General features: G+C 33.5%; 2 pseudogenes; both read left to right on the plus strand.

Moving 5' to 3' along the window:
* Positions 1 to 16,600, plus strand: part of LOC149561733 (glutamate--tRNA ligase, cytoplasmic-like) — a 28,237-nt pseudogene extending 11,637 nt beyond the window's left edge.
* Positions 16,601 to 24,621: 8,021 nt separating this feature from the next.
* On the plus strand, positions 24,622 to 26,310 carry LOC149561734 (cytochrome P450 720B2 pseudogene; annotated as a pseudogene).
* The last annotated feature ends 724 nt before the right edge of the window (positions 26,311 to 27,034 follow it).

Genomic DNA, 27,034 nt, shown 5'->3' on the forward strand with positions numbered 1-27,034 from the left:
ATTGCGATGATATCTACACAATGCATAAAATGGTCTAGATGATTTAAATTGTGCAGCACATCCATCAGACCAAACATAATGTTTATCAACATTAATGTTTCTTTCTTTCAAATAAGAAAAGAATGTATTGAAGCAATGTTCTACATAGTGAATGTCATGTTCTTTATCATCACTTATATAAAAATGACATTCCTTTATAATTACTCGTGCTTGAACTGTACTCTAAAAACCATCCAAATCTAACTATGCATATCTATAAAAAACATGTACCACAATAGTGACCTACTTATTAAAGTAATAATCTGATTGAATTGCTTTCTGATGAACAAATGAATAGTTCTCTGCAAAATCAACTACTGATACAATTGTTCCAAGTGGAAAATTATCTCTCAGAGTTTGAAACTATTGTGCTTGCCACTTTTCAAAAAATGCATGACAAATATAAGGTTGAATCAATTTCTTAAATCTATCCATAAATGTTAGAACAAGCAACTCCTCTTCAACATATTCCAACCTTTTTGTTTCTTTCCCCAACTTTGTTTCATTCTTGACATACTTGTAACTTTTGCAATTCAATATTTTTGTTACATCAATATTTTCAGTTTTCAAAGGAAATAGAACCAATTCACCACATGTTTCATATAATCCTTTGATGAAATTTATTTTACCAGTTGGATCATCTATACTGTCACACAAAATGGATGATATAAACTCACTTCTCCTACTAGGAGGAGCAACATGAAAACCATATGTGTCTTCTATAAACTTTTGAAATCCTTGATAGTGGAGATCAAACTCAATATGATGATGACAATGTAACAAGTTTCAAACACTTTGTTTGACCTCACAATGTATGGCTTCAATTTTTCAAACAATGTTTGCGCAACTTTTACATTAGGATGTTCATTACAAAATGACACATATAACTCATGTTGTGTTGTGTCCAACCAATGTTTTGTATGATGTTTATATTGACTAGGTGCAATCTTATGCCTAATAACATCTCCACTATTTGATGAAGGAAGAGTGTTATCAATCCAAAATGATATGACTAAATTTTTTAATAACTCTTCAATTGTATCAAAATGAGGTGCTCTACACATGATTGCCTAGTTTGCCTGCATAGTACTATCGTCCACAATTAATCTTCTCTTAACATATTATCTCATTGTTTTCCTACTAAAACCCATTTCAGATGAAATTTAAGATATTTATCTATTTTAAGACATATTTTTACTTACAACAGACATCTACATCACTTTTCTTGCCAAAGACTTATCTTTAGTTCTAGAGTGTTTTCCTATGTTTCTCAAACCTTGTTTAACATTTTCAATCAAATCAGTTTGCATGCTAGAAAATCTTCTCTTCTTTGATGTTGTGTTTACACCTAACAATTTCAATGCCTCTTGCAACTTTGCTTGTGTAACCAAAAGTGAAAGCAACTGAGCTTGTTCAAGTTTTTTAGTGTTATCAAATTGAGTCATAATTTCTCTTATCTTCTTCTTCATTGACCTTCTCTTAGAAAAACTTAATGGTTGAACATTAGCTACAAGTTTTCTCAATTTCTCTACATCCATTTTAAGTAAATGATCTAAATTCTTATGAGAAATACCATGCTTTACAAATTGGACAATATTTAAGAGTTCATCCATACTAGTTCCTACACCTGATCTCGACCCTTCTCTAATTTTTGTTATTGGAATTTCTACAGGGACCGATCTTGAGCCTTCTCCAACATCCATTGTTTGAGATTCAACTAGAAAAGATTCTAACCCTTCTCTGACTTTTGTTATTTGAACCTCTGTAGGGACTGATCTTGAACCTTCTTCAACATTCATTGTTTGAGATTCCGTAGGGAGTGTTCTTGACCTCTCTTCCATATGCACTAATTATACTTCTATTGAGCCTTCTTCAACATTTCCTTCACCTTGTTTAATTTGATGATAACGTGCTGCAGTCTTCTGAATATTTCTTTGTTCTGCTTCATCAGATCTTTTCCTTGCATATTTATTTTTCCTTCCTTTCTTGTTTCCCATTATAAAATAATAATATTAATTTATCCCTTGCGTCAAGATAAATTTCACGCAATAACCAGATAAAAAAATCACTCTACAGATTTGTCTGTCGTTGTTGGTAGTTTTAAATTGTTTGACAGAAATCAATAGAATGCAGTCATCTGCAACAAAGCATAAATATTCTTCATTATATGACTAAAATCTATGAGTCACATTCTTTACAAGTGAGAAAGCACCAAATCCTTCTCAAGCCATCATTGAATCACAAACAAATAACATGGTATGAATACTAGAATGTTTCTCCTAAAAAATAAATTCCTTTTCATTTTATGAAAAAATATCTGTCTATTGTTTCAAGAATAAATTGTTGCATAAAATCCAATGGCATTGGCTATCAAAAGAAGAAAACATAATGTTATAAATCCTCTCTTTCATTTATAGCTCTCATGTCCTTCTTTCTTCTCCAAATGTTGTAGCTCCACATGATGTGAGTCCTAAAATCAAGTCTTAACATCCTTTTGGGATATTTAGGAATTGGCAGTATCTCATCAAACAAGGGATTAACATTGATGTGTTCAAATGTACCTTGGAGGATTTTGATGGTTGATTCCTAATGAGACCTTATAGGTGCCATTATTGCATTTGACAACTCCAATGGTTGTGTCCTAATGAGTGCTAGCATGATACCTCAAAATACAGATGTAGTGGAGGGAAACTTAAATGAACTTTATGCCTCCCAAGTGCACACCTAGACTACCAATTGCACACTTGAAGTGTGTAGTTGATAAAAAAGGGTTGCAGTTGTTAAAACAGGGTTGTAGGGTGCCTAAAATGCGAATTTTGATTGTTTTGAGTGATTTAGAGTGTTTCCTAAGGTCTTGGGATGCAATGCAAGGTGTGGAAGTGTAGATTAGGGTTCTAGAACCTAGAATGAAACACCTAATTACCAAGTGCACCCTAAAACTACCAACTATGCCATGAAACTACCAACTACACCCATGAAGTGTGCAGTTGGTAAAACAAGGTTGCAGTTGGTAAAAGAGGTCAAAACTGGATAATTAAGATGTGGGTATGCAAGATATGAGTGTTTTTGAGATTTTTAAGTGTTTAGAGATGTTATGCAATGTGAGGAAATGCTAAATGACATAGGGTTTTGATATGAAAAGTGCAAATTTCATAGAGATGTTATGCAAGTGCAAATGCAAGGTGTTGTTTTGAAGGTATGCAAGATGAAGATTACGATATGCAAAATGAAAGTTAGGGTTATGTTTTGGACTTGGTAAGGATGCTAAAGGTAGGTTTACACAAAGTGGACTATGCAAGGGATGGGTTTCCTAGGGTTGATAATGACATTAGGATAGGTGATCAAGAAGACAAGTTGGTTGATGGACAATTCTCGGGGCTACCAAGATTTGCATCTCAAGGGGCATGACTTCCCATGGGATTTTTGTCTCTACTAAGGATCGTGAGAATGTAGGATTTCTTCACAAGCATGGGTGACCCCTTGAGCTAGTGGATAGAAAGGATTTTGGCCACTAAAACATGGTTTTTAGTAATAGCATTATGTTCAGCAAGTGAGTGATAAACTTCCTTAGAAGGTCTCCCAGCCCTGAGAATCGGGGTTTGATGCACCATAACGGTATTAGAGGAGAGCTATCACTCAGCAATATCGTCGACACAACTTTCACTGTAATTGAGTTTTATATAGTGGCTGGAATGTTGAACTGGCTTTTGGCCCATTACTACTCTGAGGTCGTCCGCTGGCATACCCAATATCGAGTATCTTGGTCCAAGGAAGGACTCCTATAGAAGTTACATGGATTTATCTTACACCCAATATCCATGAATGGTGAGGGGAGAGGATATGTCCAATGCAACTCTTAGGGATTTAAACACTGTAGACACACCAGACAGAAAATAAAAAGTTCATTTTAAGCACCAAACAAAGTGTTATTTAATCTAATAAATCCACACACATGATTTTGACAAACACAAAATGGTCTTCGACAATGTCCTGCAAAGCAAGCATTAGTAGTTTGTTATGATCATGTCTTCATCCCACGATTGCCACATGCTACAAGGAGACCATAAGTAACACAATAAAAATATACATTTCTTAACACCATTAATGTGTTACTAATTTTTAATTTAACTTCAATGCATTTGTTAAACAACTTCACTAATGAAAGAAATAAATAAATAATTTAGATGTACAATTTTTTGACCAAATTGATGCATTTGATTTTGCGAACAAAATTCATGACAAAGACGGATAATGCACTACTTGTTTAGTTGATGGCAAATAGCATTACAAATGGAAAATAGCTTTACAAATGGCAACTTTTTCAAAAAAGTTAGGCTGTTCGCATGAACATGTTGACATCACACGTGTTTCCCCAAACATGGGCCTATTTTTTTTTGGTGGTCGAAATATTTTGAGGGTATGTTCACGCGAACATATGTTCGCCCGAACATGCAATATTAGAAAAATTTTGCACTCTTTTTTTTTTTCCCTCTTTTGACTTCCATAATTGCAGGAGAATGATCTCCTATTGTAAAATTAAAAATGTCAAAATGTGTTGCTCGGAGCAAGCTTTCCAATGACTATAATTTTAATACATATTTTAATCATTAAGACTTTCAAATATGAGTTTAACTCATTATAGGTCCATTACCGATTGAACATCAACCAACTTTGACACCTCAGGAAAATTAGTAAATTATGTCAATTTTTTTTTTTTTAAATATGGAGGAACTGGCTTATTGAGATACCTTTCTATTAAAAAAAAATAAAAAATGGTTTATAATAAATTGACTTCAAATTATCTGTGTCAAACAGAATGTGTGTTTGAATTATAGTTCATGTCACTTCAAAACTTCATATAGTATACAATATTCAACCAAAATAAATCAAACCAAATGCATCCTCTAGATATTGATGTTAGAAATCTAACATCGAAAGAATTACTTCATTATCATTTATAGAAATAAAGTTATGGGTGCCAAACAGACTATCACTTTTTAAAATATTGAATTTTATTATGTACCACTTTTCGGAGGAGATAAAAAAATTGACATAATTTTTTTTTTTTAGATTAAAAAATATGGTTACAAAGTAGGAACAAAGTACTCAAAATCACTAGTTTATGTCATATTGAAATTACTTATAATTTTGGAGATACAGTCACTTGAACGTGACGTTTGTTGCAAAAATATTGATTTCAGTGTCAAAATTGGTCAAAAAGTGGAACCCATTATTGTGGGATCACCCCAACAAGAAGGGAATTTGACACCTGAAAATTAGAGTGTTGGCCAGTTCTATGTAAAGCACCACAATGTATCATTCAAAGTCAATATTAGAGAAGAACTGAAGTTTAAACCAGCAATCCTAAGATAGAAGAAGAGACTTTGCATGAAAATATGAGTTCAATAAGGAAAAACATCTATGGGAGTGATGCCATGTTGGAAGTATAATTGTCACTATATCTACAATAGAAATGTAGCTTCCCTAGTTGTATGATGTACATTTTGCAAAGCTCCCTGGCAAATGCTATGATATCTAACAACAATATGCAAAGGCATTCAAATAGGTAGCTGTTGATCAAAATTATTGGCTTCCATAAACATTAAATATTTATGAGCTCAAGTATATCATAAAAGTACAAGAAGACAACTTCATTTTTTTAAAAAAATCCTTAAAAAAAGGGGCAATAAGATGAGCATTTCCAATTTCATTAAATTTTTTAAAAGTATATATACTAAACTTGTAAACTCTAGTTCTCAAAACTATACTTAAGGTTTTTTTCTCCAAAAGACTTAAACATCTAGCTTTTAAATAGTTGACGCATGTGAAGCATTGCACATGCACATAATCAAGAAAATAGGAAAAAGGAAAAAAAAAAACTTTCAAAATATCAGATCCAGGAATGCATCATCTCTTTGCTTCTCAATCAAGAAAATGTAACAAACCTTTCCAGCTAGATTATGATATGTTTCAGCAATATCATTTGTTGGGCATATTATTCTTGACCTGCAACTATAATTTTATTCCAGCTCAAAAATAGAAAATCACAAAATAGATATAAACCAAGAACATCAACTTTTGTCTAGATTAACTTTTTCCATATGTAATTCACTCTCCATTAAGAGGCAATCCTTACCTAGGACCATTGTTGAAGTGGACCAATTAAGTGGCTCTTGTAGTGGCCTACTCATTTTTCCTAAACATACTATATTTAGTTGATCGATTAAGAATGGCCCCTGTAGCAGTCTACTCATTTTTCCTAAAGATACTATAATCAATTGACCGATCAAGAATGGCCCAGTAGTGGCCTATTCATTTTTCTAAAGATACTGAGAGTATTGCAAAATATTGAGAACCTAGACTTGGAAAAATTGAAGTTTTTGTGGTTGTTCCATGCTATGTAAGAGTGTTGCATGGGGAACCAAAACATTTGGTGATTACAAATAATCTAAGCATGACATAATTTTCATACTCATGTCACACATTTTTTTAAGACTCTACCATACAAGATAGAGTGACAAATTCAACTAAAACAGAAAGTCTACTATAAATATTTTGTAAGAAATATATCTTGAAGGGACATCGCCAACATAAATTACAACTTGCATCCATAAATATTCAAATTTAGCTTTTGTATTTTCCTTGGCACAAAATAGATTTTCAACCTTACAAATTACAAATGTTTGATGACATACTATACAACACAGAGTGATAAATTTGAATGAGAATAACAAGTGTGTTGTACACTATCTATAAGCAATATTTATTGTGAGTACATTACATTTAAATTTATAGGTGTAAATTGCAACTTGTACCCATACATATTTAATTTACTTTTGCATCATCTATAATTAAAATAATTGAATGAAACAAAAGCAACAACCAAAACTCCAAACTTCACTCCATTGTTGAAAGATACGTAGTACACAACATATCTAACTTGAGCAATATATATACCACAAAACATATCTAACTATCAGCGTCATCGTTGCACCTTATAGGTGCATGTGCTAGTCATTACAAAATACCAATATTAAATATTTATTAAACTAAATCAGTAAATAACAGATAAGAAAGGCTCAACTTCCTTATCCCTTTGCACACATATATGGAAGAAGTCATCAAATAGGAAGGGGAAAAGATGGGAAGGTGTCCGCAAATCAAAGAAATATCAAAGTTTAGCTGGATGGTTTAACTCAATATTGTTAGAGTATCCAATAATTGGTCAAGTAGTTGATAAATATGTTGGTAGAAGAGGAATTGGTAAGACAAAGCAAGTAAGTCTGAAAAAAAGTGAGCCCAATGGTATCAAAAGTGAAAGCAATGAAAAAGCAAAGGTGGAAGGTTCTTTTGATATTGATCTACCGGATGTAGAAATTGGGAAAGTTTGTACTCAATTTCCTCTTGAGTCAAGTGGATATATTCATATTGGACATGCAAAAGCTCATTTTTTAAACCAATACTTTGCTCAAAGGTATAAAGGGTGCTTGATTATACACTTTGATGACAAAAACCTTGCTAAAGAAAGCAATGAGTTTGTAGAGAATATATTGAATGACCTTGATACGCTAGACATTAAAGGAGAAGGACCTACATACACTTCAGATTATTTTACGTAGTTAGTAGAAATAGCTAAGAAATTGATATCTAAGATATCTAAGGGGAAGGCATATGTGGATGACACACCTTGAGAGCATATGCAGAAAGAGAGAATGGATGGAATTGAGTCCATAAATAGGAATAATTCTATGGAGCAAAATATGTGTCTATGGAAAGAAATGATTGCTGCTACTGAGAGGAGGATGCAATGTTGTCTAAGAGGTAAGCTAGATATGCAAGATGTTAACAAAACATTGTGAGATCCTATTTATTATAGATGCAATCATGTTCGCCATCACCATGTTAGATCTAAATACAAGATATATCCAACATATGATTTTGCTTGCCCATATGTGGATAGCATTGAAGGTGTGACACATGCTCTCCAATCAAGCGAGTACCATTATCGTAATGAACAATATTATAGGGTCTTAGAAGACATAGATTTGCAAAAATTGCATGTGTGGGATTTTACCTATTTTTATTTTGTTTATACTCTCCTGAGCAAGCAAAAACTAGAGTGGTACATAGATAATGAAAAAGTGGAGGGTTGGGATGATCCTCCCTTCCCAACAGTGCAAGGAACGTTGCGAAGGGGATTGATAGTAGAGGCCTTAAAGCAATTTTTTTTGTCACAAGTTTAAATGTTGGACTTTTTCTTTGAAACTATTGGATACAATTGTTAATTGTGTATTGTCTTTGATGTTACACAAATGTCATATCAGTCATCAGACAGAGTCTACCAAGCTTAGATGATCTGCAAAGCAATTTACAGCGTCTACTAAACATTCCTAAACTTAACAAAGAAAAGTTAATGTTTACCAAGCTCACTCGGGCATCAAAGGATTTTGTAGCAAAAGTTAGTATTAACTCAGCTCCCAAGGTTAACAAAGAAAAGTTAATGTTACCAAGCTCACTCGGGCATCAAAGGATTTTGTAGCAAAAGTTAGTGTTTACCGAGCTCGCAAGGTTAACAAAGGAAAGTTAATATCTACCAACCTCCCAAGGTTAACGAAGGAAAGTTAATGTCTACTAAGCTCCCAAGGTTAACAAAGGAAAGTTAATGTCTACTGAGCTCCCAAGGTTAACGAAGGAAAGTTAATGTCTACTGAGCTCCCAAGGTTAACAAAGGAAAGCTAATGTCTACCGAGCTCCCAAGGTTAAAAAAGGAAATTTAATGTCTACCAAGCTCACATGGTCAGAAAAGCAAGGTTAGTGCTAACCAAGCTCACTCGATCTCAAAAGGATTTTTGCAGGGTTTGCAGTGTTTACGTAGCTTCACTTGGTTAACACTAGAAAACCATTCTGGAGAAGTGGTTACCGAGCTTAGTTGGCCAGCAAAGGATTTTACTATTTTGGTATTAAGTTTAAATTTCTTCATGCGGCTGACTAATGTAATGATTCTTTTGTTATTGGAACCTATATTTAAGCTTACTTGATAATCTGAAAGGTATATATAGATGTTCAAGTTGTGAATTAGTGTGTGAGTGAAAAAATGAGCATATGGATAAGGATGGAATAAGCGAATTGAGAAAACTCTGATGAAAGATTAGATATTCTGGAGGAAATGCAAAGTTGTATTCGATCAGCTAGGATCTAGCAAAAGTAGAACAAAGATCTATAATCAGCAAAAGATAAGTTGCATATCATTCAGGTCACCTCATTTTTTCTTTCTAATCATTGTAACAGTGAATCTAGAATCTCTTAATAGAGTTGGTTTAACAGCCATTTTATAAATCCTCTAACAAGGTGACAATCTAGTTGAATTGTTCTCAAGACCTCTAATAGGGTGATTAAATCCTCTAACAAGGTCACACCTAACAGTGTGTTTTGTAACCTTTAACAGGGTTGGCTCCTAACATGGCTCACTTCAGAAGAGTGAAAATTGGTGACTAGTTACTTGGTGGTTTTTCCCATATTAGATTTCCACGTTAAATTTGGTGTCCCTTGTGTTCATTTATTTTAATCTTTGCAAGAATATTAATGACTATGAATGCTAGATAAACAATAATTAATTAATCTACCAAGTTACAATTTTCCTGCACTATTTAATGAGTATCAAAAGTATGTAAAGACATCTAAGGGATTTTGGAATTGATTTTTGTGGTAACTAATTCACCCCTCCCCTCTCAGTTACTTCATCTATATTTCCAACAATTGGTATCAGAGCTTTTGGTGCTTGCAGGACAAGATTTCAAGTATCTAAGCCAAAGATCAAGATGTCTTATAAGAGAGAAATTCCAAGACTTAACAAGGACAACTTCTCTACATGGCAAGGGTTGATGAGACTTCATCTAGCTTTTATTGGAGATACATGACTAAAATACCTTGATGAAAAATATGCAGAACCATCTGGTACATTATCTGTCAATGATATTGTTGAAAAGAAGACCCACAACGTTATGATGATAGATATAGCATCTGGTTTGAGTTATGAAGAATTTGATGACATTAAAGACTACAAATGTGCCTTTGAAATGTGGAAAAAGCTAAAAGAGATCTATGGAGGAGATAATAATGTAAGAAGAGCCAAAGAAAAAAGTCTGAGAGGACAATTTGATCAAATGAGGATGAGGGAGGATGAAAACATAACAAAATATGTTGAAAGAGTCAAAGCATGTGTCAGTGCAATCAAAGCATCTGGAGGAGATAGTAATAAGTAAAGTTCTTAGAACTCTACTTCCCATTTATGCAATCAGAGTTTTTGCAATTCAAGAAAGAAGATGTGAAGCAAATCACAAGATAAATCTAGAGGCCATAGTTGGAAGATTGACTACATTTGAACTAGACAACTTTGACAACTATGTTCCAGCTTCCAAGAACATTGAATCAGCGTTTGAAGACAAGCTTTCACTTAAGGAAAAAAGAAAAAAGAAAAAAGAATCTCAGTTAAAAAGTGAAGATGAATTAGAACAAAGTTCAGATAGTGATCTTGAAGTGATTGAAGCTCTACTAGCAAGGAAATATTCTAGAGGCAGAGGTAAATGTAAAGGTAAAGTTCCTCTAATCTACTTTTCATGTGAAGAAGTTGGTCATATTGCTGCTAGGTGCCCAAAAAAGTAGAACAAAGATGACAAGAAAGGTTACAAGTACAATGCCAAGAAAGACTTCAAATTATTCAAAGATAAAGGTAAGAAAACATGTTTTATGGCTAAAGATTCTAATGATTCCAATGATGAAGAAGAAGATGAAATTGTCTACATTGCTATGAAAGATGAATCTGATAATGATGAGAAAATGGCACTCATTTCTCGTATGAGAAAAAATGATACATGGATCATAGATAGTGGTTGTTCTCATCACATGACTAGTGATAAAACTAAGTTTGAATACTCTAAAAACTATGATGTTGGCAGTGTAAGATTTGGTAAAAATGAACCTTGTTGTATAAAAAGAAGAGGAAGAATCTCTCTAACCAAAGAAATTATATGTGATAATGCCTATTGGATAGAAGGACTAAAGCATAACTTGTTGAGTGTGGTACAACTACTCAATAATGGATTCAAAGTAGAATTCATGCATAGAAAAGCAAGACTGATGGATGGCAAAGGAAAACTGATTGGATCAGACACTCAAACAAAAGGTAACTTATTTTATCTTGAACTTGGTGAATGCTCATGTTTTATTGCTCAATTTAAGAAAGTTGGTTATGGCATAAAAGGTTGTGTCATGTCAATTTTGATAACTTGGTAAAGATAAGAAAATTCAAGAAAGTAAGAGGCATTCCTAACATAAAGAAACCTGAGGTTGGTCTATGAAAGAATTGTCAAATTGGTAAAATGGAAAAGACTAGTTTTAAAAGTAAAAACTATCAGTCTGAAGATATATTAGAAATTGTGCATACTGATTTATGTGGACCCATTGGAATTGAAAGCTATACTAGAGAAAAGTTCTTCATTCTTTTTGTTGATGATTACTCAAGAATGATTACTGTTATGTATCTAAGGAACAAATTAGAAGCATTTGAGAAATTCAAATGGTACTTGGCCAGAGTAGAAAAGGAAATAGGAAAAAGATTGAAATGCTTGAGGTCAGACAGAGGAGGAGAAATAATTTCACATGAGTTTAATAACTTTTGCATTGAAAGAGGAATCAAAAGATAGGTATCGGCCCCTGGAACTCCTGAACAAAATGTAATAGTTGAAAGGAGGAACAGATTTATCATGGATTGTGCAAGAACCCTAATGATTGAAAAGAAAATTGCTATCAAATACTGGAAGGAAGCTATCAACATTGTAATTCATACCTTGAATCAGGTACAGCTTAAGAAAGACTCATTCAAAACTCCCTATGAGCTATGGTATGGCTACAAACCTAATGTAAGTTATCTAAAAGTATTTGGAAGTAAATTGTACATTTTGAAAGAATCTAGAAAAGCCAAATTTGATGTAAAAGGTGATGAAGGAATATTTTTGGGATACTCTTGCAAAAGTAAAGCATATAGATGTTTCAACCTGTCTACTTACAAAGTCATAGAAAGTGCACATGTGAAAGTTGATGAGTTTGCAGAAAGGACTAAAGAAGAAAGCAAAAAGGAACCAAAAGACTATAGAAGGTTTGTTTTCACTAAACCTAATACAATACCAGTCAATCAGGAATCCTCTACTCCCAAGTCATCAGTAACCGAGTTATAGGTAGTTCAAACCGAGCTACAATAACCCGAGTTACATTCAGATACTATCAAGCAAGTGTCTAGCGAGTCTGAAGGACCCTAGCCAATATCTACCGATCCAAAACCTGAAGTTGAAATGCAAGAAGATAACAATGAAATTATTTCAAAAGGCAAGGAACCTATATTAGCAAAATATGTCAGGAGACATCATTCAACAGATCAGATCATTGGAAACAAATCTGAAGGAACCATGACAAGAAGTAAGTTGAAAGGTACTTGTTTACTTGCTGATTTTGAACCTAAAAATATCAATGATGTATTGAAAAATGATAGTTGGATTGAGGCTATGAATGAAGAAATAGAACAGATAGAGAAAAAATGACATGGACTCTTGTATCCAGGCCTAAAGATAAAAATGTGATTGGAACTAAGTGGGTATTTAGAAACAAGTTGGATGAAGATGGTAAGGTATCAAGAAACAAAGCTAGACTAGTATGAAAAGGATATGCTCAAGAAGAAGGAATAGACTATGGAGAGAATTTTGCTCCTGTTGCAAGATTGGAAGGAGTGAGAACCTTACTTGCATATGCTTCTCACAAAGGATTCAAAGTTTATCAAATGGATGTCAAGTCAGCATTCCTCAATGGTATACTGGATGAAGAGGTCTACATTGAACAACCTGAAAGTTTTGTTGATCCAGATAAAAGGAACATGGTCTACAAATTACACAAGGCATTGTATGGTCTGAAATAAGCCCCTAGAGCATGGTACGAAAGATTGCATAACTATCTTATTCATATTGGTTTTCAAAGAACTAATGATAACAGTAGTTTGTATATAAAGGAAGGACCAGATAATAAGATTGTTTTGGCAAAAATATTTGTAGATCATACTATTTTCATAGGAAATGATGATCTTTGCAAAGAATTTTCAAAAAAAATGAACAAGGAATTTGAAATGTCTATGTTTGGCAAAATCAAATTCTTTGTTGGTCTTCAAATTTAGTAGAATAAAAATGGTATCTACATCACTCAATCAAAATACATCAAGGAGATTGAAAATTTTTGGTATGGAAGATTGTAAACTAGTTGGGACTTCTATGTGTACTGAATTAAAACTTACCAAGGAAGATGAATCAAAAGAAGTAGATCAAACACTATATAGATCTATGATTGGAAAGTTGTAGTATGTAGTTCATACTAGGCCAGATATTGCCCTTGCAGTTGGTATTGTAGCAAGATTTTTAGCAAAACTAAGAGAAAATCACATGATGGCAATCAAAAGAATAATGAGATATTTGAAAGGAACTGAAGATTATGGTTTATGGTACAAATTTGGAGGTAATTTGGATTTGAAAGTGTTTACTGATGCTGATTAGGCAAGAAACCTTGATGATAGAAAAAGTACAAGCGGAGGAGCATTCTTTCTTGAAAAAAGGTTGGTTTCTTGGACAAGCAAAAACTAGAATTGTACATCCCAATCTACAATAGAGGCAGAGTATGTTGCTGCTACATAAACTATTCTAATTTTGTTGGTTTAAATAGATGTTGGAAGGCATGAAGGTGGAAATCAAAGAACCAGTTGTTATGTTCTGTGATAATACAAGTGTAATAAACATATCTAAGAATCCAATGATGTATTCCAAAACCAAGCATATTGCAATAAAATATCATTTTTTCAAAGAATTGGTGCAAGACAAGGAGATCAGATTGGAATATGTTCATACAAAGTGACAAATTGCTGACATATTCACAAAGCCATTACCTAAGGATGCATTCTTGTATCTAAGAAGTAAGTTAGGGGTCACTCCCCTATCTGAAGTTCACTAAAACAAAGTTTTAGTGATGCATCAACACATACCAAGTTGAAAATCTATCAATTGATGCAACATAATTAGGAAATATTGCATATGAACCAGTACTAAAGCTACATTAAAATCATCTGAATAGTGTTGTCTTTGGCATGTATTGTCAAAGAGGGAGAGTTTTACTATCATATCTTTCTAAAAATAAATTGTAAGGAAGAAGTTTGCTATGATATCCCTAGTAGAAGGAGATTACTGAAAGAGGGAGAGTTTTCTATCTAATAGAGAAAGTTGTTTGAATAGAAAAAGGCTTGTTAGACTTGTTTTCAAATTTCATTTTGCTATGACATATTGTGTTGCCATCAATTCCAAAGAGGGAGATTGTTAGATACAATTGTTAATTGTGTATTGTCTTTGATGTTACACAAATGTCATTGCAGTCATCAAACAAAGTCTACCGAGCTCAAATGATCTAAAAAGCAATTTATAGTGTTTACCGAACATTCTTGAACTTAACAAAGAAGAGTTAATGTTTACCAAGCTCACTCGGGCATCAAAGAATTTTGTAGCAAAAGTTAGTATTAATTGAGCTCCCAAGGTTAACAAAGAAAAGTTAATGTTTACCGAGCTCACTTGGGCATCAAAGGATTTTGTAGCAAAAGTTAGTGTTTACCGAGCTCGCAAGGTTAACGAAGGAAAGTTAATATCTACTAAGCTCAAAAGGTTAACGAAGGAAAGTTAATGTCTACCGAGCTCCCAAGGTTAATGAAAGAAAGCTAATGTCTACTGAGCTCCCAAGGTTAAAAAAGGAAATTTAATGTCTACCGAGCTCCCAAGGTTAATGAAGGAAAGTTAATGTCTATCGAGCTCCCAAGGTTAATGAAGGAAAACTAATGTCTACTGAGCTACCAAGTTTAACAAAGGAAAGTTAATGTTTACTGAGCTCACATGGTCAGCAAAGGAAGGTCAGTGCTAACCGAGCTCACTCGGTCTCCAAAGAATTTTTGTAGGGTTTGTAGTGTTTACCAAGCTTCATTTGGTTAACACTAGAAAACCATTCTCGAGTAGTGGTTACCAAGCTTGGTCAGCCAGCAAAGGATTTTACTATTTTGGTATTAAGTTTAAATTGCTTCATGCAGCCGACTGATGTAATGATTCTTTTGTTATTAGAACTTATATTTAAGCTGACTTGATAATCTGAAAGGTATATATATAGATGTTCAAGTTGTGACTTAGTGTGTGAGTGAAAAAATGAGCATATGGATAAGGATGGAATAAGTGAATTGAGCGAACTCTGATAAAGGATTAGATATCTTGGAGGAAATGCAAAGTTGTATTCGATCAGTTAGGATCTAGTAAAAGCAGAACAAAGATCTATAATCAGAAAATGATAAGTTGAATATCATTCAGGCCACCTCATTTTTGCTTTCTAATCATTGTAACAGTGAATCTAGAATCTCTTAACAGAGTTGGTTTAATAGCCATTTTATAAATCCTCTAACAAGGTGACAATTCATTTGAATTGTTCTCAAGACCTCTAACCAGGCCACTCTTAATAGGGTGATTAAATCCTCTAACAAGGTCACACCTAAGAGTGTGTTTTGTAACCTTTAACAGGGTTGGCTCCTAATAGGGCTCACTTTAGAAGAGTGAAAATTGGTGACTAGTTACTTGGTGGTTTTTCCCATATTGGGTTTCCGCATTAAATTTGGTGTCTCTTGTGTTCATTTATTTTAATCTTTGCAAGCATATCAATGATTATGAATGATAAATAAATAGTAATTAATTAATCTACCGAGTTATAGTTTTCTTGCACTATTTACTGAGTATCAACAATATGTAAAGACATCTAAGGGATTTTGTAATTGAATTTTGTGGTAACTGATTCACTCCTCTCTCAATTACTTCATCTATATTTCCAACAGAAAAATCTTTTTTTTTTTCACTTAATTTTCTATAGTTTCCATACAGATTCTTATAACCTATACCAATTAAAATTATAAATCTAAGTTTTCTTTGGCACTTTTGTTTCAAGGAGCATCAAAAAATCAAAAAATCTAAATCTAATGGAGTGGGATAGACTTTGGACAATGAATAAAAAATCATTGACCCTGTCTATCCTAGACATACTACTCTTTTAGAAAATCATGTTCTTCCATGCTTAACAAATGGGCCTAAAGAACCTTTTGTCAAAATTCTTGCTAGGCATAAAAAATATGAAGGTGCTAGGAAGAAAGCAACTACTTACACAAAACACATTTGGTTGGAGAGTGTTAATGTTGCTCTTGTCTCAGAAGGTGAAGAGGTAACACTAATGGATTTTGGCAATGCCATAATAAAAAAATATTGAGAAGGACTCAAAGTGTATTATTGTACAGTTTCATGGCATGCTCCATCTTGAAGGATCAGTCAAAACAACAAAGTTAAACCTGACTTGGCTACTAGAGATTTCAAAGCTTGTCAACTTGTCACTTGTTGAAGTTGAGCATTTGATTATTAAAAAGAAGGTATATTTTTCACTGACTCAAAACCTTTATGGTCAATAATGGATGAATTTACGTATGTTTTTATACATTGTGTTGGTATTTTACATTGATGTCCAAATATGACTCTCATTGCAAGCTATTGATATAGCTTTCTGTAGTCTATTTAAGCAAAGATGTTCAATTTGGCTCTGTGTCACATACACATTGGTAGGGGAGCTCTCATAACTATCAATGTTCTAAAATATTTTGTATGGGAAGGTATCCACGGAACATATACCGTGAACATTTGAGAATTTATACTTCAAGAAATTGTACAAGAGTGTATTCTAATAATATATGAAAGTCCTTAAATTCAAAATTAAAATGCCTGCTTTGGGTGACTCCAGGACATCTTCCCACCCTTTCATTCTCTATGAAATAGTCTATAGATTGTTGTTCAGTGGAGAATGAAGAAGTAACCTGGTTCAACTTAATAGCATATTTAATGTGGTCGGTTAGAGTTATATTACCTTGTAAACAGAGCCAAATCCCCCTTCTCCAAGCTTGTTATCATCATGAAAATTTTGAGTTGCAGCCTTTATATTTTCAAAGTTGGGCAAAATTCCATGCTCCTTCCCAATAGCAAAGTACACCTTTGTATCAGGATTCTCTGCTGATTGATGCATGGGAAAAATATTACACATTTTGTATAGAGAAGATTTTATTTTACAAGAAAAAATAAATGGAATTTTTTCCTCCTTATTTCCTTTTCAAGTGAGTAGCTCTTATATAATCAACTAGCCAAAAATTTCATTGACATTTGAAAGAACGATTTACCGAAAAACAATCACCTCAGAAGTACCTTTCCTTAATGCTACAATCTTCAATCTTCTTCTGAATCCAAATAAGCATAGCAATAACATCAACAAGAAGCTCCCAAGAATACCCAAAACTATACCTACTTTGTTTGAAGACTTCCCTGCATAGGAGATCAATTCAAGTGTTTATTCATAAAAAAAAAACCCTAAACAAAACCCTATTCTGATCAATTAAAAACATCAAGACATAATTAAAACATCGACGGTTGGAATCAATACTTCATTATAAGTTCTCATTCTCATTAAATTTGAAGATGAATCATGAGTATGATTTGAAACTTCTATTGAATCTTAAAATATGATACAAAAATTCAATGCTAAAAATGCAAATACAAAATGATTCAAAAAAATATATATGTTACATTTTATATATTGTAAGATGGGAAGGTATCCGCAAAACATATTTTTTATCACTGTTCTACCATAGCTCTTTTATTAAGTCATGACCAAAATCTAAATAAGTCTCTCTATTTGAAGTGGCATCTTGTTGTCTAGATGGGTTCCACTCAGGTTGCCAAAGACATTCAAACATGGTTATGATTGAAGAAAAATATTAAAAGGCCAGGCCTAGTTAGATACTCATAAAAGCGTTATCAATATTGTTCAAGTCGGATCAATCCTCTGATCTCTGACATGCCCAACTTTCCAACTATTGCCTTGAGATTAAGCATTCGACAAACTAGATATGAAGCTCGTGTTTAGCATAACGATGGAGAGTGTGCATAATAATGAAATAGTGTGTAGTCTTTTACATTTTCAAAACAATATGAAGCCCATGTTGGTCAAAATTTCAACCAACTCTTAGTGTTGGTCAAAATTTTGACCAACATGGGCATGAATTTTTAAGAAAACACATTTTTTCTTGCATATTTTGACCAATTTGACCCCATTTTAATGGATGGTCAAAAATTTTGGTCTAAAAATGGGGTCAAATGTACTAGTGAGTGAATTAATTCATTGAGAGTTGGGATGTATATGTGAGAAATGTGCTCACAACACATAAAATTTCACTCAGCACATGAAGGTGTCAAGTGCTAGTTTTTCTTAGCACCAATGGATGCCAAGTGATAGGAGGCTTCCAAGTAATCTCGGCATAAGAGGAAGCCAAGTGACTCGACAAACAAAGGGCAACTCGACACAAGAGTATGTTGAGTGGGCTCGGTAGCAAGGAATGTTGAGTGAGATTGGTAGCCACTAAAAAGTTGTCTTCAGTAGAAGAGAATGTTGAGTGAGCTCCATAATAACAACAAAGTTACAACCTAGTCAAAAACCAAACTGAGTGATAATATGACAGACTACCATTAAAACATAGAGAGCTGAAGACTAAAGCTTTCAACAAAGAACTTCGCAAATGCAAAACATGCAATAATGAATAAGAGAAGAACAACAAAGATATGTATGTTTGCTTGCTTGCTATTCAAATATGATAAACTATTACAAAATTTGGGAGCATTTAGCTTCAACTAGAAAAACCCTAAAAACTTCAAACTTTAAATCTATAGCTCTAATTGCTACATACAACAATGCTTAGAGTAATCACTACTTCATATGACATATCCAATAAACAATGAACTTATAGAATGACAATAGGAAACATGTGCAACTATAGACACAAGAACAAACTTCCTTCTATCTTCTGAATGATTGTATCTACTGATCGATTTCCTTCTTTGCTCTATATTTTTGTGCTTTCTTCTCTGCAACTCTTCAACTAACTAAATGAATCATATTCATTCCTTTTGTCTTTCATCAAAAATTTTTTCCCCCTCTTTTCCAAATTTTAAACTCACCTACTAAGCATTAATATTTCTAATGCGGTCAGGGTGGTAGGTGGTTGTTTGGCTCTAGGAGCAAATGACTATCTATATTTAATATTCTAACACTCCCCCTTTATCTTGAGCCAAAAAAACAAGGATAACTTCTAATCCAAATTAACTACACCAAGGCTCTCTCTTAGGTGCAAAAAAGTTCCAATGCCCAATGGCTTTGTGAAAATATCTGCTAGCTGCTCAAACTTACAAAATTCCATTTTGATATCTCCATTCTCCACCAACTCTCAGATGAAGTGATATCTAATCTCTATATGCTTGCTTCTCCCATGGAAGAGTAGATTCTTGGACAATGCAATTCAGGAGATTTTGTCACAATAAAGTATAGTTCTATCCTCTTTCCTTTCATTCAAATCTGTTAAGATCCTCCTTAACCAGATAGCTTGACATGCTGCTACATGTGTTGCTATATATTCAGGCTCTTCTATAGATTGAGTAACAATAGGTTTCTTCTTTTATGCCTACAAAATAGCACCCAATCCCATATGGAAAATGTATCCAAAAGTGCTCTTCCTATCATCTAAACTTCTAGCCCAATCACTATCTATATAACCCACCAACTTGAAATCATTATTTGTAGGATACAAAATTCCAAATCCCTTGGTACCATTCACATACCTTAGGATCCTCTTTCCTGCTTGCCAATGGGAATCCTTTGGTGTTTCCATAAATCTAGAAATCAAACATACTGCATGCATTATGTCTAGCCGAGTTGTAGTCAAATACATTAAACTTTCAACCATACTCTTGTATAGTGTTGAATTTACACTTTTGCTACAATCTTCCTTGCTCAACTTTAGACCTACTGCTATTGGTGTTGGGGATTCCTTAATATTTTGCATTTTGAATCTCTCCAAGATCTTCCTTGCATATTTTTCTTGAGTGATGAAGATGCCATCATGCATTTGTTTTACTTCTATGCCTAGAAAGTACTTCAAGAGACCTAGGTCTGTCATTTCAAATTTATTTTTCATGGCATCTTTGAACTCACCAATTAGGAAATTATCATTTCTAGTGAAGATTAAATCATCTACATACAAGACAATAATCAACACATTACCATTTGCTGCCTTGATGTAAAATGTGGGCTCACCATCACTTTTGCTAAAGCTATTTCTCATCAAATATGAGTCAATCCTATTGTACCACACCCTTAGAGCTTGCTTGAGCCCATAAAGATCTCTCTTCAATCTATAAAATTTGTGTTCTTCAACTACAATTTCATAACCAGGTGGCTGCTCCACATATACTTCTTTCAATACACCATTCATGAAGGAGGACTTCACATTTATTCGATATACCTTCCATTTGTGCTGGGATGCAATTTCTATGATAGCACACATGGTTTCTATTCTTGCAACTGGGGCATATATTTCATCATAATCGTTGTCACACTGCTGCTTGTACCCCTTGACCACTAAATGTGCCTTATGCCTATCTATTGTTCGTTCAGCATTGCACTTTGTCTTGTATACCCATTTCACTCCAATTACTTATTTCTTGGGAGACAATGTAGTTAACTCCTATGTCTCATTTCTTTCAATAGCACCTATTTCCTTATCCATGGCATTACCCCATTTCTCTTCATTCATAGCTTCCTCAAAATAAATTGAATCACTATGAGAAAATAATGCAAAAATTACACTCTCATCATAATTTTCATCATACATTTCTTCTTTGTATATCTCCCTTAGAATTTTAGTATTTCTTTGCAATAGGGAGGTGAGAGTGGGGTCTAAATTTTTAGTATTGTTGCTCCTACTATTTTGCATACTAGCTTGGGGCTATCTTGAAGAGCTTGGAGCTATTGCTTAGCATGTTAAGGGTTGCTTACCTTTTTTCCTTTGTCTGCAATCTATGTTCTTTACTCGATCTTCTTGTTGATCACTAATGTCATCTTCGTTCTCTTCAATAGTAGGCACTTTACTTGAAGTGCGCAAGGATTTATCTATCAAGCCTTCCCATGATTGATTTTCAAGAAACTCCACATCTCTTGAAATGATGATCTTCTTATTAATTGGATAATACAATATATAGGCCTTTGATTCTGAGTTGTACCCTATGAAGATGCACTTCACACCTTTTTCATCTAGCTTTTACCTTTGTTCCTTAGGCACATGTGCATATGCTACACATTTGAACACTCTCAAGTGCTCAATTGTCCATCTATTTCTTGACCAAGCCTCAAGAGGTATCTTGTCACAAACTGATTTAATAGGACACTTGTTGATCAAATATAATGTTGTTGCTACAACTTCTCCCCAATATTTAGTTGAGATCCCTTTTTCTTTCATCATGCTTCTAGCCATTTCAACAATGATCTTGTTCCTTCTCTCAGCCACTCCATTTTGCTATGGAGTATAGTTGGTTGTCAGCTCTTTCTTGATGCCATTCTACCTACAAAAAATTACAAACATATTGGAGGTATACTCCCCTGCTCTATCTGATCTAAGGACTTTTACATAGTTTCCACATTCCTTTTTAGCTAGGGCTTTGAATTCTATGTATTTTTCAAATGCTTCAGATTTGTTCTTCAAAAAATACACCCATGTCCTACAACTAAAATCATCTATGAATGTCATAAATGAGTACTCCCCCAAATAGAAGTAGTTTGCATAGGGCCTACCAAATTAGAATGCACCAATTCTAATGGTGCCCTAGCCCTTCTAGAATTTTTAGAATTAAAGGGAAGCCTATGGTACTTACACAATATGCAAGCCTCACACTTTTGATATGAATCTACAATGCTTGGCAAACCATCTACCATTCTTTCCTTGGACAACAAATTTAAATCAACAAAGCCAAGATGTCCATACCTGAGATTCCAAAGCTTGGAGGGATCTTCAATCATGCTCTTAAGAGCTAATTTCTGATGTACTATGATACATGCATGCTTTAGAGATGCAACATTGACTTGGGAAGAGAAACATGCCTCTGTCCTCAATGGAAACATCCAGTTCTTTATCATTTGGACTGATGCAAGTAATCTATTACTCACATCCTTCTCATGAATGACACACTTTTCATTTTCCATCAACACTTTATATCCATTTTGAATGAGTTTTCCAACACTCATTAAGTTGTACTTCATATCAGGGGGAAAATACCCATTTTGTATTTCCTTCTTCTCACCTTGCTTGATGTCGACCATAATAGATCCTTTTCCTACTATGGGAATAGTTCCATTATTTCCCATCGTAATTTTATACTTAAAAGTCTTATCAATGAAATAAAATAAACTATCAATACCACTCATGTGGTTACTACAACTATTGTCTAGGTACCATACCTTAGGGCTTCCTTCTTCATCGATGTTACACATGATGAAGGCTATGAGATTGTTTGCATTTCCCATGTTCACATCAACCACATTAGCATTTTTCTTTGATTGATCACCCTATTTCTTCCAATATTCACTTGCATGATGCCCATACTTATGACAGTAGTAGCATTCAACATTACTCTTATTGGAGTTGTAATTCTTCTTACCTCCTCTAGAGTTATTTTGAGAGCTACTTGCTCCTTTTTGGTTTCTTGCTCATCCTAAGCTTTTTGCACCAGCATTCCTTTGACAATTCCTTCCATAACCTCTGCTTCTTGTGCCTCTACTAGAGCCATTTCTTCCTCTCCCCCTAGCTCTTGTATTCTCTTCAACCTTGAAAGAATGCTCTTGGGAAGTAGTAGCTGACCTGTTTATCTGGTGCTCATGGGTTTGAAGAGTTCCCATAAACTCATCCATGGTCAATGTGGTGAGGTCCTTTGCTTCCTCTATGGTCATGACAAGATTGTCATATTTCTATGGTAAAATTCTAAGTATCTTCTCTACAATTCTCTGCTCATCATAGTCTTCTCCATTTGACTTGAGTTGGTTTATCAAAGTGGAGATTCATGAGCTAAACTCTGCAATTGGTTCATTATACCTCATTTGAAGGTTCTCAAACTCTCTTTTTATCATTTATAGCTTTAATACTCTGACCTTATTAGTCCCCTTGAAGTTAGTCTCAAGGATATCCCATACTTACTTTGCATAATTTGCTACTGCAATCTTGGGAAAACCTATCTTTGTCATTGCTGCCTCAATTAGACTTAATGCCTTAGCATCCTTTCTCCTTGACTCTTTCAACTAAATCTTTCGTGCATTTGTGAGAGTAGCATACTAAGCTAGGTCTGTCACATCATTAAACCCATTTATCACAAACTTCCATAAATCATTTTCAACCATTATGGGTTTTATCTTCTTTGTCCATGTATCATAATTTTTTCCATTAAAGGATGGTGGCTACTACCATATCTTTCTTGCATCTCCTACCATGTCAAATATCCCAAAAAAACAAATGCACTAACTCACTGTGGATGTCGGACCTCAAAGATCTGATACCACGTGAGAAATGTACTCACAACACATAAAAATTTTCTTGGCATATGAATGTGCCAAGTGCCAATTTTTCTTGGCACCAATGGATGCCAACTGACAAGAGGGTGCTAAGTAAGCTTAGCACAAGAGGAAGCCAAGTGACTCGACAAAGAAACTGCAACTCAGCACAAGATTATGTTGAGTGAGCTTGGCAGCAAGGAATGTTGAATGAGCTCGGTAGCCACTGCAAAGTGGTGTTCAATAGAAGAGAATGTCAACTGAGCTTGATAATAACTACAAAGCTATAACCCAATCAAAGACCAAACTGAGTGACAATATGATAGACTACCATTAAAACATAGAGAGCCAAAGTGTGACACTTTCAACAAAGAACTTATCAAATGTAAAACACGCAATAATGAATAAGAGAAGAAAAAAAAAGATATGTATGCCTTCTTTCTTGCTTTCTATTCAAACATGATAAACTATTACTCAATCTTGGATCATTTGGCGTCAACCAAAAAAACCCTAAAGACTTCAAACTAGTAAAACCTCAAACTTTAAACTTGTAGCTCTAATGGCTGCATACAAAAATACCTGGAGCAATCATTATTTTGTAGGAAAAATCAAATAAACAACAAAACTATAGAATGACAAGAGGAAACACATTCAACTATAGACATGAGAACAAACTTCCTTCTATCTTCTGAATGACTAGATCTACTAATCAATTTCCTTCTTTGCTCTATATTCTTGCACTTCACTTCTCTATAACTTTTCAACTAACTGAATGAATTAGATTCATTCCTTTTGTCTTTCTTCAAAAATGTTTTCCCCCTCTTTTTCAAATTTGAAACTCACCCCGAGCATTAATATTTCTCATGCGGTTAGGGTGGTAGGTGGGCATTTGGCTCTAAGGGAAAATGACTATCTATATTTAATATTTCAACAATATATTCAAAGAGATCTGTGGGGGCAGAGTTGAATTTGCACTTCATTAGATTTTCAGTCTATTCTTGAAAGATTTAAAGAATTCAAGAAATGTTGTATTGGATTGTATGGGGATTAGCATTTTGGATGACATTGTTTGTATGGAAATTATTATCAAGAGACAATAATGGCCAAGAAATATCACTGCCACATGGATCCACTGGATGGCCACTCAATGGAGAATCCATTAGTTTCTATCATGGTATCAGATCTCTTCAACCAAGCCAATTCATTCAAGATCATCAAAATAGTTAATTATATATGATTCCTTTTATTATATCCCTCTTGCTATTTTAATTCTATCTCAGTGTTGATTTCCATAACTGTGGGCAGTAAAACTCTTTTCTTACTCTGTTAGGAATGTTGGTTATAAATTTAATTTCATTTTCCTTAAGTGGGATTAATCTTATGATAGAAGTACTATTAGGTGTGATGGAACTGGAGTAGCATTTAGATGGCCATCTTGCATTAAGATGGCCATGTTGTCTAAGGCTCAATTCTTTATCTCTATAAACATCACCTAATACCATGTGTATCATTCATTCTCATTCTTAATTTCATTTCCATTCTTCTAAGAAATGTGACCTAATACCATGTGTATCATTCATTCTCATTCTTAGTTTCATTTTCCTTCTTCTATGAAATGTGTTAGTGCGACCACTATTCACAAAACATAAATAAATAAATTTTACTCGAAAACTATATTACTGAAATGTGAGATCTTCTTCTTACCATTATGTTTTCTTGTTACCATTTAAAATGGATTCTATAGACCTCTATGTTAGTTGGGGATATGAAAATGAAGATGATTTATGATGCAGGTATGGATCACTTTTTCAAACAATTTTGTTTGGAAGAACACATATGGTTATAGCAGTCGATCTAGAGTTCAATAAATATGTTTTGTCAAATGAAGGCAAGTTGGTCCAAGTCAATTGCCCCTAGTCTTTGAAAGATTTTTTTGTGAAATAAGCTAAATGGGATTAATTGTAGAGAAATTCTATGGTTAATTTTATTTGAGTTGAAGTAGTACTAAAGTAGGGATGTTGAGAGAAGGTTTAATGTTTTGATGGCTTAAACATCACACATCAAGGCTTGCTAGGCTAAAAATCTTAAACTATAAAATTTCACTTACTTTTTCCAAGATTAATTTCTCCCTTAAAATTTGATGTTTAAGGGCCTAATCCTCAATGTTTCACCTATAGGAACATGACCTAGTTACAATAGGTGTTATGTATATTGTTCATTCTCATTCTCATAAAAATCAAGTTCTTCTAAACCACTATTAACAAAACATACATCAATGGATATTACTTGAGAATTACATTATTAAAATGGATTCTCTAAATTCCTATGTTAGTTGGCAATAAAAGAATTGAGATGATTTATAACACAGATATGGACCAATTTTCTACAAAAATTTGTTTGGAAGAAAACACATGATTGTATAGTAGATCCAAAGATTAGTAAATATGTTTTGTAAAATGGGCATAGGCTTTTTTGAGCCAATTACCCATAGTATTTTAAACATCTTGTTGGGAAATATGGTATACTCAATGTCCATGGAAATCTTGAACTTCTTCCAATTGGCTTAGGACTAAGAATCTTATGTTAGGGTTCATGGATGATTTACAAAATGTCTTCACCTCAGCAATGGAGAAATGGGGAAATAAGGGAGTCATTCTTCTTTTGAAGGAATGTCATAAGGTTTATGTTTCATGTCTCTACTTAATTTTTTAAAAAAATTAGAAAAATAAATTAGAATATATAAATATCTATATTTTGATTTGCACATGGTAGTTTATAATTATCTAAGTCAAAGTGTATTTCAATTTAACTCCCCAACTTATTGAAATATTTCCTTTCACTTTTCTTTTTATTTAATAGTAATAGAGAACCAAAAATATTTAAAGAAAAAAAAGTGAGATTAATTATAGCTATAATATCTATATAAAAATTTTAAGTATGTGGAAGGAATAAGTCTCAAGAAATCAAAAAAATTGTTAATATTGAAGTTCTCTAATAAATGTGCCATAATATTTATGTACTATAATAGATATTATAGTATAATTATTAGAATATGTTTGACATTTAATATCTCTTCCTTTTAGGTTCTCTTGAATGTTATGGGTTTATATAATAAATTTATTGTGGACATTTTTTTAAGATACCTAACTTACATTTTGATTAAGCAAGGTGAGCATGATTCTCTATTGAAGGAGAATGGAAATAGAAAGCTAACATGGGAAAACTATCAAGATATGAAATTCACTCATTGTGTGAGTTCAAATTTTTATTTTAAAGATCTATAATGGAAATAGAAAGCTAACATGGGACAACTGTCAAGTTATGAAATTTAGTTATTGTGTGAGCACACAATATAATTATAAAGGTCTATATCTTTTCCCAATATTAGATAAGTATTAATATATCTTTTTTAAATCACAACTTGGTCCATTATCAT

Source organism: Cupressus sempervirens, chromosome 4 (genome assembly GCF_028749045.1).
Source record: "Cupressus sempervirens isolate cs-2001-9-10 chromosome 4, ASM2874904v1, whole genome shotgun sequence".
In the NCBI taxonomy this organism is placed as follows: domain Eukaryota; kingdom Viridiplantae; phylum Streptophyta; class Pinopsida; order Cupressales; family Cupressaceae; genus Cupressus; species Cupressus sempervirens.